This window comes from Amblyomma mixtum, chromosome 10 (assembly GCF_055824585.1).
Source record: "Amblyomma mixtum isolate Tamu chromosome 10, ASM5582458v1, whole genome shotgun sequence".
Classification (NCBI taxonomy): domain Eukaryota; kingdom Metazoa; phylum Arthropoda; class Arachnida; order Ixodida; family Ixodidae; genus Amblyomma; species Amblyomma mixtum.
The window spans coordinates 111,455,694-111,467,798 of NC_143021.1; positions in this window are offsets into that span (position 1 = coordinate 111,455,694).

The window sequence follows — 12,105 nt, forward strand, 5'->3', positions numbered from 1 at the left end:
CTCAGAAAATGCTGCTTGCTGATTGCAAGAAGCTTGCGAAAGATCGAGGGTTCAAATTCGTCTGGGTGAGCAACGGCAAAATTCTTGTCCGAAAAAGTGAAGGTGCATCGATAATTAGTATCAACTCTGCTAAGGATCTTGAGAAACTAGCGTAATGGCATTCTTTGACTCATTTAGCTAGTGGAACGTTCATGTTGAAACTGCACAGAGAGATGCAGATTTGAACCATGAACTCGGTTTGCTGCACGTCAACATCAGAAGTTTAAACAAATACTGGGATGAAATAGGATTCATTTTAAAGACTGCTGCGGTTCCATTTGATGTTATTATTCTCACAGAGGTGAATATAGATGTGTCGAGAAAATGTGCATTTACATTTGCAGGGTACACTCAGTACGCATTGTGTCGTGAAAACCGTAAAGGAGGCGGTGTTATGCTGTTCATAAAAAATGAGTGGATGACGAATAGAATTGACGTCAGCTTTATTCACGCAGAGGCGCTCACTCTCTCTATTTCCAAAGGAAATACAGATTACACTTTATGTGCAATATACAGGCCACCAAATCTGAATGCCAGTGCATTTCTAGATGAGCTGCATACTTTTTTTCATAAATATATGAATGAGAAGAACTTCATCATTGCAGGGGATCTAAACATAGACATTATGAAAGAGACAAAAGGTATCACAGCAGATTACCTCAATTTGCTGGCAGGATTTGGTCTTGTGAATGTAATTAATGAATGCACGAGAGAGGAATACTTAGGTGCTAATATTACCAAGTCATGCATTGACCACATAATTATTCGTTTGCAAAACCAGCAGTATGTTTCGGGAGTTATCAAGCAAAAACTAGCTGATCATTACTTTGTGACGGTTGCAATTCTGTCTGAGGATCATACAACTGATGGAGGTATTATTACAGGTTCTGTTCTAGATAACAGAAAAGTAGACCAATTAATTCGCAATCTTAACTGGAGTTCCTTTTTAGACTTAGATCATATCAGCTTATATAGCAAAACTATTGAAATCTTTCACAACGTCTATGCACAGTCAACTAAATCTGTTAACGTCAAAATAAGAAGACCAGATCAGAAGTGGATAACTCATGAGATAGCACAGTTGTGCTGTGCGAAAGATAAAGCGTGGCAAAAATGCAGGAAGCAACCTGAAGATAAAGCTCGAAGAGATGAATATCGCGCTCTGCGGAATCAGGTAACGGCGAAAATGCGTCTGGCGAAAAGATCCTTTTACGCACGACAGTTTTCACTGAACAAACATGACGGAAAGAAAACGTGGCAAATTGCCAATGAACTAACTGATGGGTAGACAGAGAAAGGCTTCCGTTGATGAAGCAGTAAAAAAGAATTTTCCAAAAGAGAACGTGAAAGTGCTGTGTGAAAAATTTAATGACGTGTTTATACACACAACCGAAAAGTTGCGGAATATAGCTGTCAGTAGGCCTGTACCACATCGACCGAAGCGGACATGTGTGCATACTGCATATCTGCCACTGATATCAGTGGACGAGCTATGGAGCATTATGTGCAGAATTAAGCAGTTCAAGCCACCTGGGTATGATGGCATTCGTCTGAGAGATCTTTGCAGAAACTTTGACGCTTTGAAAGAAGTGCTTATGAACATATTGAATGGTATATTCGAAACTGGTGATATCCCCGAAGAACTTAAGATATCTGTTGTCAGGCCAATCTACAAACACGGGAAGAAAGGTGATTTTACAAATTATAGGCCGATCGCAATACTTCATCAATAGCACATATTATGGAAAAGCATGTTGCATATGTTATGGAATCATTCTGTGAAAAATACTCTTTGAACAATGATGCGCAGTTTGGCTTCACAAGGAATAGAAGTACGACTACACTTCTTGAAGAATTTTCTGACTATGTTTACAATGCACTAGAAAATAATCACATCGTGTTAGCCTTATTTCTGGACTTAAGGCATTTGACACAATAGACCATACACTACTACTCGAAAAATTAAGCTCACTTGGGTTCCGCGGTCATTTTAACAAGTTTTTTGTCAATTATTTTACAGGTAGATTGCAGTGTGTGATGCTTGATAATACGCATGGAGATTTAAAAAATGTTAAATTCGGTGTACCTCAGAGAAGTACACTTGGCCCACTACTTTTTAACATATATGTATCCGATTTGGGTTTGTTACAGCTTAAGTCAAACGTTTTTCAATACGCTGACGACACAGCGCTAGCGCTTGAAGCTACTGATTATCGTACAGGCGTGGAGTCATTTCAAACAGATATAAGTGAAGTTGTTGACTGGTTCTCGCAAAATTTCATTTTTTTAAACGTGAACAAAACAAAACTGACATGCTTTAAAAACCCTCATAAAATTGTTGCTTTCAACCAACCACTGTATCTTCATACATCCCATTGTTACCAGTGTAATTGTAAAGCTATGCAAATAGAGCGAACAGTTCTGTATCTGGGCATCCACTTTGACCAACACCTTACATGGAGCGACCACATCGTCTACCTCTCTCGAAAGATAAGGGACATTGCGGCTATGATGTATCACCTTCGTGGTAAAGCTCCGCTCCATCTTAGGCGACTGATCTATACAGCATTAGTAGAACCTGTTTTAAAGTACGGCATTACTCTATACGGTAACTGCTCCGAATACAAGAAAGAAGCATTAAATGTTATCCTAAAAAGAATCGTCAACACTATATCGTACGGCACAAAACTACACTCGGTTGACATGAAAGAGAGATACGATGAGTTAGGCATCCTTCAAATTCGTGAACTATTTCGCTTTGTTGTGTTAACACGGTATTATTATTCAAATGAATATAAGACTCCCGTAAAAAAAGATGTCACCTTGAGAAAAACAGAACGTTTTTTTAAGCCACGGGTTTATACAAACTATGGTAAAAAGATGCGCAGTTATTATGTACCGGCTGTATTTAATGAAATTCCCGATGATCTATGTATTGCAAGTAACAAACGTAGGATGATGACTGACTGACATGAGAAATTGGTGTGCAAATGTATTTCCCTGTGTATAGCTTGAGTTCTTTCGTATGTGCAATTTTGTGTTCAAAATTTTTTTGTTTATGTTTTGTTTGGTTTATTGTTTTTTTTTCTATGTTAGTATGAGTGTTTAGACAAGTAATATATACATATGAAGGTATTTCTCCACCTGCTGCCTGATCAGCCAACAAGCAAAATGTGCTTCGGCAGATCAGAATTTATGAATGTGTACGTATACAGACAAATAAAAAAACGTCATTTGCGCCATTTGACCAACACTGTCCCCACTTCGAGTTATTGATCAATTCGCTTTCGCCCTACCATAAGCTTGCCGTCCCGGTTAGCTCAATTGGTAGAGCGACTGCTCCGGTGAAGCGGTGGTCCCGGGTTCGATCCCCGGACCAGGACGAATTTTTCTTTAACTACGACGTTTCTGAGAAAGCTGTAAAGCTTTCCTTTGTAGACGTAAGGCTGCGCTCGGGTGGATTTCAATGAGTAATTACTCCCTTATTACAAATCTACTCCACCTTAGGGGATTCCCCTAAACATTTGACCAACTTTTCCACATTAAGAGACATCTTCCTTTTAGTCTACCATTCCAATACTGTATCCAGATCATTTTGCAAGCGCTCATGATCACGTGCATTATCAGTCACCCTGTAGACCACACAGTCGTCAGCAAACATTCTGAAAGATTACCTTCAGCAATATCATTTATAAAAAGCAAAAACAAACGAGGACCCAAAACTGAACCCTGGGGCACTCCTGAAGTCACATCAACATAAGACGATGAACATCCATTAACCACCACGGTCTGCCGTCTTTGAGAAAGGTATTCGGCTTAGAGCTGTGCACGGGCCGCAAATTTCAGCCCGCGCCCGGCCCGAGCCCTACACTACTGATGGAGGCCCGGCCCGGCCCGACACTGAAGAAACCTAATCCCGCCCGGGCCCGGCCCGAGTTAAGGCCCGGCCCGTGCCTGGCCCGACCTGCAAAACTGAAATTGAAGTGACGATGAAACAGAAAGAGATAATTTAAGGAAAATCAGTTTATTTCAATGTTTTCAAAATGCTCGGCTCTCATGGTCTAGATGAAAATTAGTGAGTATATGCAAACACGGCGCATGTAGAGAGTTATCACTCCAAGTTATTATGTAAAAACAACAAATCGTCCATTGATGACGGCTTGAGGCAAGTGCGGCGCTCCTGCATAATGAACCCGGCAGCGCCGAAATTTCTCTCGCTGCTTGAAATGGTAGCCGGAATGGCTAACGCTTTCTTGGCAAGAAGAGAAAGCTTTGGGTACGTCGCTGCCTTGCTTCTCCAAAACTGGGATAGCTCAAACTCTGAGCAAGGGGTTGACTCTGTGGCCAAGTACTCGCTCAGCTCGTCTCTTTCGGCACTCCGAATCCCATTGCTGATTCCGTCGCTCCACTCGCTGAACAAATCCATGCAAGGCTTTTTCGCAGGAGGCTGTTCTTGCATAGTTTCCGGCAACTCCTGTGGTGTCGACGCGACGAGCTCTCGTATGCGCCCGTAGACTTCATCGCGCTCCTCGGCGCAAAGCATCCTAAGGTGCCGAAATTGTGGGCAGAACATCGTTGCTATCTTGTGCTCCATGGTAAGGATAACCTTTTTCTTCAGTAAATGTTGGGCACGTTGTTGAATTTTCGTCATTTCTGTGGCATTTGATGGATGGACTTGGTCATCAAGAATTCTTTCAAGTTTGGGAAAGTGCAGTAAGGCAAACGGCGACGTTGGTGTTTTTTCCGCCTCCAGAAAACGACTCCAGAAATTCGATTAGTTCCTTGAGAACCGTCTTGTCCAAGTTGTCCATGATGGAAGAGTTCCTCACTTCAAGAAGAGCTTCAATTTCTGTAATTTGGCCGAATATAGATTTCAGCATAGAAAGTTTAGAATTCCACCTTGTCGGAACTTCCTGGCGAACGGTTTGATTGAGTTGGCTGGCTAGGCCACTTTGTTTCAGAAATTTCACAACTGATTTGACATATTCCAGTGTCTCACTAACACAACACATGGGGCTTCAGCTTGAATGAAATCTTCAGAGAATATGTTCCGAAGAACGGTATTGAGAAGATGCGCGCAGCAGTTCATTCTGTTTTTGTAGGACTGGAGAGCACACATGATGTTCGCACCCTGGTCAGTCGCGAACATAACCTTCTGCAGAGCATCCCTGTCAATCCCCAGTTTAGAAAAACAGTGTTGCAACTCTTTCCGAATGTTTTCCCCAGTCTTGCGTTCCTCAGAAAAATTACAAGCAAAAAGAACGTGGGCGTGCAGACACCACTCGCTGTCAATGTAATGTGCCGTAGCCGTCGTGTACGCCACTTTGCGAAAATCGTCTCTCCACATATCCGTAGTGATCGCACAGCGACCCTCGATCATAGCTGTGACAACATTCGGCATTAAGTTGCCTCGAATTTGCATTGATAGGTCGGCTACTTTTCTGGAGACAGTGGTGCGATGCGGAAGGACATCACCGACATCGACATTGCCATGGCGAGAACCAATGCTGATTAACTCTTGTGCTACTTTTGCAAAGCCACTGCTACTGACTACGTCAAATGGACGCATATCTTTAGCACAGAAGTGTGCTAAAGCTGCAGTCAACTTTTCCTTCGCCGATGCTGGAAGCTGTGAGCTTGACGGTTTCAGATACGAAGTTATTGTACTTGCGTTGGCTGAGCTGCTTTTACACCGGTGCCTCTGCAGATGCGATGTTCCAGTTTTAGAAGACACGTAGGCGAAGAACGTCTTGCACATCTTGCACTGTACATGACCCACGGGAGAATTCGTTCCACACTCACTGACGACGAGAAACTTGTCCCATACAGCGCTCTTAGCATCAGGTTTGGGATTAAGCTTAAAGCGTCCGCTGGAAATTCCGCTTCTAAGGTTTTCGGCACTGAACTTCTCCATGGTACACGCCTGAATGCTTCAAGCTCATAACGTGTACGAAATGAACGAACTGCTCTTAAGTACGAAGCGGAATGAAAGAGGCGTGGTCTCGTAAGCCTTAGATGCCGTGCCGCGACTGGCCGCTGTTTCTGTTGTCAAAGGATAAGCCAGCCAATAATTAAGCTGCAGCATGACTTTTTCCTGCAAACGGCGACGTTGCGGCTATGTTCCTGCTGCTGCTGTTCACAGGAAGGAAGGGGCTGTGTTTACTTCGCTGGCAAGCAAATACGGGGAAACACTACAACCAAGCCTCTCACGGAAGTAGAAGAGAGAATGCAATCCCTGGCGCGGTGCGTTAGGTGCGTTTCGAATCGTCTTCCCGAGAAAAGCGCGGAACGTTCCACGTCTTCCCGAGAATTGGACAAAACGTCCCATCTTTCCCTTCGCTTGATACCGACAACGGCGAGTCAAAGAAGTTAATCCTTTCCCCGGACGCTGCTGCAAAAAACAAGGACCTCTCTTGCGCTGGCAGTGACGTTCCTTTTGACAACCTCCCGTCAACAGTCAGTGCTGCCAGTCTTCAAGCTATACCGCAGTTCATTACAAAATCTTCCCTTGCCGCCACTGCTTGGCTAAATTGTATGCGCTACAAGGGCGACCCCGTGTGCGCCGTACTCAGCCTCACCTTCGCTTCATACTACCCTTCATACAGCAAGGCTCCCACAGCTAGTGGCTTCCAGCATTGGTAGCTGCTAGAAACGAAAATGCGTTTCGAGCCCCACCTAGCTTTTGTTTGCTTTTAGTTAGCATTTGTACTTTCTACCCTCCTAGTACATTCCTTACTTGATGGTGCTAACACAAAGCACTTCCTGCTGTGCATGCAAAGCCCCAGCGCACCGTGGCTAAATTGACACTTTCGCAGAAGGTACAGCTTTTGTCCAAAGTTTAGAGCCCAGGGGGTTCGGTTCTGAGTCACACCGTGTGGCTCGTGATGCATTCCTAGAGTTCCAAGCCTGGAGGTAAAATTCCTAGTTCTGCCCCCTTCAGTGGGTATGACTTGCATGAATACTACAGGAACCTTACTACCCGGAAACCCGCAGAGCTCTAAACTTTTGACTAAAGGCTAATTCACTCTGGTGACTCGCGGAGGCACTCGAATCGTCCCGGAGGGGGCGACCCCAATGAGTCGCCAGCGACATGTTTGATGCCCGATTTCGCTGTCCTACGGGCCGGGCCGGGTACGGGCTTTCGGGCCGGCCCGAGCCCGTGCACAGCTCTAATTCGGCTATCCACATAATGATACTTTCGTTAAGCTTATACGTTCGCAATTTGGAGACGAGAAGGTCATGAGGAACAACGTCAAACGCTTTTCTGAAGTCGAGAAAAATAGAATCAATCAGTTGTCTATTGTCGATAGCTACTGCTAAGTCATGTGTAAATTCAACCAGTTGCGTTGAACAAGAAAACCCTTGACGGAATCCGTGTTGACTAGCATGAATAAGACTGTACTTGGTGAGATGAGACATAATGCAACTATAAAGAATATGCTCCATTGTTTTGCACACTACACTTTTAGTGATACCGGTCTGTAGTTCTTCCAAAGGTAGCATGACGAATTATCGGAGCGGCAATTGTAATGTTCATTCAAGCGAACACTTATAAAGAATCATCCAAATATAGTGAAGATAGGATTAATGAGAGTGCGGGAACTATTCTTACAAAAAGTTCTTCTGAACGCTTATGCATCGTCCCGTCTGGCCTATGTAAACCGCTCCGCAAGTACAAGGTGTCCTGTACACCACCCCCACACTGCATGGTACAAAGCGACTCTGATGTTTGATCTGGCAACTACCCATCTTTTTCTCTTTTGTGTTTGTTCCCTTCGCGTTTACCTCCACTTGCCTGCACACACGGCGATGTTTGCTCGGTGCTGAAAACACAACATCAACGTTGTATCTTCCCGCAAGCGGCACTGAATCACATAAAGACCAGTTGATAGTTTGCGCTCTTTCAGTCTCCCTCGTGTTTTTTCCTGTGTGTGTCTTTTGTGCGCAATTCGTACCTGCAACAGTATGCACCAACTCGCCCAACAAGAAGTTCTTCTTGACTTCCCGCAACATTCTTTAACCGATGCGCTACACCATGAGTATGCGGCACTACCACCAACTTCTCTCTGTCCCGTTTCGGCTTATCACCTTTCTTCACCCATGCAAGAAGCTTATCGCATGCCCGAGAAATCAAATGGGAGGAGTAACCGCTTGATCTTAATCGGGCAGCCTGACACATCGCACTCTCATTAATCCTGTGATCACGATATTTGGAAATGGTGGTGTGACTTTATTGATCACTGGAGGGCGCCACCGCATCGGTAAATAAAAAGGCACGCATGACTGGGCTAGTCAGTGTGTGGCATGCCCTCGACTGGCGTGTTGTTCTTCACTCTTGGCCGGGAAATGTTCCCGGCCCGGCTTATCACAACTGGCGACGAGCGATAAACTACGGTCAAGTCCGCGTTATCCGCCCCCCTGTATCGGCCATGTCTGTTGTCGGGAAGGTGGAACCGTTCGACACGGGTACGTCGGATTGGACCGAGTATCGTGAACGGGTGGAATGGTACTTCACAGCGAACGACATCACTGAGAAGAAGAAAACTGCTGTGTTTCTGACGTGCTATTGATCAGAAACATACTCGCTGCTGCGGAGCCTGCTAGCCCCTACGAAGCCTGCCGACACCACCTTGAATGCAATTTTCGGCGCTCTGAACAAGCACTACTCGCCAAAGGTATCGGAGGTTGTAGCCAGTTTCAAGTTTTTTTCTCGACACCGTCGGGACGGAGAGTTAGTCAGCGACTTCATCGCATCACTGAACAAGCTTGCCGATGATTGCAAGTTCGCATCGTTTCGTAAGCGGATGATGCGGGACCAAATAGTGAGCGGAATCAACGACGTCAAAATCCAGACTCGGCTGCTGGAAACGGCAGATTTGGAGTTTGAGACCGCGAAGAATACCGTCATTGCCATGGAGGCTGCACGGAAAGATTCCCGTGCATTATGTACTCAGCTACCCCAAGCGACGCCAGTGCAATCCGAGGAGTCTGCGAATGTTGGGAAAACCAAGAAGCGGGCAAATGGGTCTTGTTTCCGCTGTTGGGGGGGAATCATCGGCCACCCCAATGTCGTCACGTGAGCAGCGTTTGCTTCAAGTGTGAGCAGAGAGGACATCTGGCCAGAGAATGCCGGTCAAGCACGTCACAGACTGCAAAAACGAGATTCCGGAATGGACCGAAACCTGTCCACAACCTGGACGACGAGTTGGCAGCGACGGAATACAGACCGGAGAATGAGGGAGCGCATGACCTGCGGCCGGGACAGAGCCAATGCGTGTGGAAGTTTCCATCAATGGAGTGACTTTGGACATGGAGCTTGAGCCGGTGATAGGAAAGTTTGTGGCAACCGTGAAGCTGGGCGAGAGCGAATGTGTGCTGCCTTTGTTCGTCGTGAACGGCCCGTGCCCAACTTGTTCGGAAGATGTTGGATGAAAGAATTTCACCTTGGACTTGGCAAGCCAGAAACAATCAATGCGGTGACGTCCGTGGAAGAAGTGGTGAGTCAATTCCATGAGGTATTCTCGGATGGAATGGGAACCCTTAACAGAGTGACCGCTCAGATTACCGTGAAAGAGGGTGCTAAGTTAAGATTTTTTAAGCCGCGGGTCGTCCCGTTCGCGCTACGAGACAGAGTTGCCAAGGAGTGGCGGAGGATTATGCGTGAGCGAGTCATCCGCCCTGTCCGAATGGGCCGCGCCCATCGTTCCCGTGGTAAAGCATGATGGCCGCGTTCGCTTGTGCGGCGACTTCAAGATGACAGTTAACCCAGTGACGGTGCTGGAGCCGTACCCAATCCCTCGCATCGAGGAGCTGTTTGCGAGGCTAACGGGGGGCGCTAAGTTTACAAAGCTCGACCTGAGAGATGCGTACCAGCAGGTTCAGCTGCACGAAGACTCGCAAAAATTTGTCACCATTAACACCCCGAAGGGCATCTACCAGTTCACCCGACTTCCGTTAGGGGTGTCGTCAGCCCCGGCTTTATTTCAACGCGAGATGGAGAACCTTCTGCACAATCTTGACCATGCCAAGGTATACTTTGACGATATACTGATGACCGGCGCCAACGACAGCGACCATTCGGTCTACTGAGGCGCGCAGTACGTTTTATATTTAATAAGTACAACAGAACTGATTCCCTATCCTCGTTAATGGCAGCAAATAATATTAAACATCTCCACGTCAGACGCAAGATAGCCCGTCTATCTTTCCTTCACCAACTAATCCACGGAAAACTAGGCATCTCTCCAGCCCCCTATGTGCAGTTTTCTGAAACGCGTAGAACTCGACGTCATCATAATCACACTTTAGCACCATACTTCGCGCATACTAACGCTTTTAAATTTTCTTTTTTCCCGAAAGCTATTGACAAATGGAACGCCCTGCCTCTACAAGTGATATTGGCTGTTGATTTTGACAACGCACTTTGTGAGCTATTTTAGATTGTATATGTGCCACACTGTTGTGTGAATGTGTTTTTCTGCCCTCCCTGCCTGGACCCAAATGAGGGTCTGCAGTATTGTGAAAATAAATAAAAATAAATAAATAAATAATGTGTGCCGAGTCATGGAGCGACTGAGGAGAGCTGGGCTGCGGCTGAAGCTTTCTTAATGCGAGTTCCTGGTACGTAAGCTGGAATATCTGTGCCACGTCATCAGTGCAGTCGGTCTCCGACCGAACCCGACCAAGACTGAAGCCGTGCTGGCAGCGCCAGTGCCTCGGAATGTGAAGGAGCTACAGAGCTACTTGGGCCTGATTAACTTTTATAGACGGTTCATGCCAAACCTCTCTAGTGTGTTGCACCCCCTGAGCCGCTTGTTGGGGGCAGGGGCCCGGTAGTGCTGGACGACTGAGGAGGAGCAAGAGAGAGAGAGACGGAAAGGCAGGGATGTTAAAAGAGGAGGAGCAAGCTTTCCGGAAAAGCAAGGAGCTGCTTACGTCCGCTAGAGTTTTAGCACATTTTGACCCTGGAAGGCCGACTGTGCTGATCACAGATGCCTCACCTTACGGGCAGGGGGCAGTCTTGGCACAGCGCGAGACGTCGGGGGAGGAGCGTCATCTTGTGTGGAAACTCATCTTGTGTGGAAAGATTTTTCCAGGTCTTTCCAAGATCTTGTCCACACAAGATGAGTGAAAGCTTCCAGTATCAGATCGAAAGAATTATGTCAGCAGGTTACCTATTGCAACTGGTCAACAGCGTGTCTGAAAGCCTCCTTCAAAAAATGAAGAAACCGGGCTACAAGCGTGACATTGGAAACAAACCTGTGCAGGTCATACCTTACCTGCATAGGTTTTCGCATAATTTGAAAAAAGTGGCTTCGAGGCACGGAGTGTAGCTGGTTTCTTCAGCCCCCTGCAAGTCAGGAAAGCGAGTCAAAAAGGCCTGTACTGTCAAACGTCAAACAGTGTTCACAAAATATACCACGAATGTGGTATACGAGATCCCTTTGACGTGTGGCAAAGTGTATGTGGGGCAAACGGGACAGTGTTTCAATGAGCGTGCTCGACAGCACAATGTGACCCTAAAGAGCAAGACGGGAAGCAACCTAGCTATACATTGTAGCAGGTGTAAAGATTGTTGTCTGAAATTTCACGTGACCAGGTTTCTAGCCAGGGCAAAAGCAAAGTCGAAAGAGAAGTAATTGAGGCTTTTTATATTCATCAAAGAAAAGACAACTGCGTTAGCACGCCTTCTGTTCTCCTCACCAGAAACGAACAAGCTTTTTTGGACGGTTTCGTTTAGATGCCCTTTGCAAAGTCCGCTTGCTTCCTTCAATCGGTTTTATGATTGTTAAGATTTTAGCGTTGTTTCTTATCCTTATTCATAATCTTTCAACCTGTGCTGTCATTCACACTCGCAAGTGTTATCAACCCTGCTTTTTGTAATAGCGACCTCCCTATGACTTGTTGTGCTGTTTTCACTCGTCCACCAACGCATTTGTTTTTAGTTTTCTTTATTGGCTATTCTCATGTTCACGCACCCTCATGCAGCTCAGCGGTTATAAAAGAGCGCCCTGTTACCTGAGACGGATCCAAGATAGACTCCGAAGCTTTCGCCGCCACAGCTGT